The sequence below is a fragment of the Sphaerodactylus townsendi genome, linkage group LG13 (assembly GCF_021028975.2).
Source record: "Sphaerodactylus townsendi isolate TG3544 linkage group LG13, MPM_Stown_v2.3, whole genome shotgun sequence".
Taxonomy (NCBI): Eukaryota; Metazoa; Chordata; class Lepidosauria; order Squamata; family Sphaerodactylidae; genus Sphaerodactylus; species Sphaerodactylus townsendi.
In genome coordinates, this window is record NC_059437.1 from 55,871,895 (window position 1) to 55,872,925 (window position 1,031).

Below are 1,031 nucleotides of genomic sequence, written 5' to 3' on the forward strand. Positions count from 1 at the left end.
TAAGTACCTTTTCATCCTGCCGTGAATTGCATTTGTAAGTAAAGGCTTTAAAAACGACTCCTGGGAGATGAAACGTTCTTTAAGAAGTGGACTCTGCAGCGTTCGGCTGCTGGAAGTTTGGCTGCTGCAGATGGGCTTGGGAAGGTGGCGGGATCCTACCTGTGCGCTGGTGAGGGTGCAAACTGGGATGTCACAACAGTCCTGGAATACGTGCCAAATACATTCAGGGTGACAAGTCTCCCCGGGGGAGTTGCCAATCTTCTGGCACCACCTGGAGGAATTACAACTGATACAGAATTCCCACAGCCCTGTAAGGTAGCTCTGTTGTGGCACAGGAAGCGAGCTTGTTTTCTGCTGCCTCAGAGGACACGGAGCAATGGATTTAAACTACAAGAAAAGAGATTCCACCTAGACATGAGGAGGAGCTTCCTGACAGTCAGGGCTGTCTGACTGGAATACGCAGCCTCGGAGTGTGGTGGAGTCTCCTTCTTTGGAGGTTTTTCAACAGAGGCTGGACGGCCATCTGTCAAGGGTGCTTGGATGGTGTCTTCCTGCCTGGCAGGGGGTTGGACTGGATGGCCCTTGGGGGTCTCTTCCAATGCTATGATCTCCAGACTACAGAGATCAGAGATCACAGAAAGTTCAGCCAACAGATGGAAGAGATTTGATTTCCCTGCTCTGCCACTTGAGCTGCGGAGGCTTATCTGGTGAACCAGATTAGCTTGTGCACTTCCACACACGCCAGCTGGGTGACCTTGGGCTAGTCACAGTTCTGTGGAGCTCTCTCAGCCTCACAGGGTGTTTGTTGTGGGTGGGTGGGTGGGAAGGGAAAGGAGATTGTAAACCCCCTTGTGTCTCCTTACAGGAGAGAAAAGGGCAGAGGTGGGATCCAGCAGGTTCTCACCAGTTCCTGAGAGTGGGTTACTAATTATTTGTGTGTGCCGAGAGGGGGTTACTAATTGGGTCTGCTTTTCCATTAGAAATTCCATTAGGTCCAGAAAGATACCAGCTGGAAATTAAGAACTTTTTTT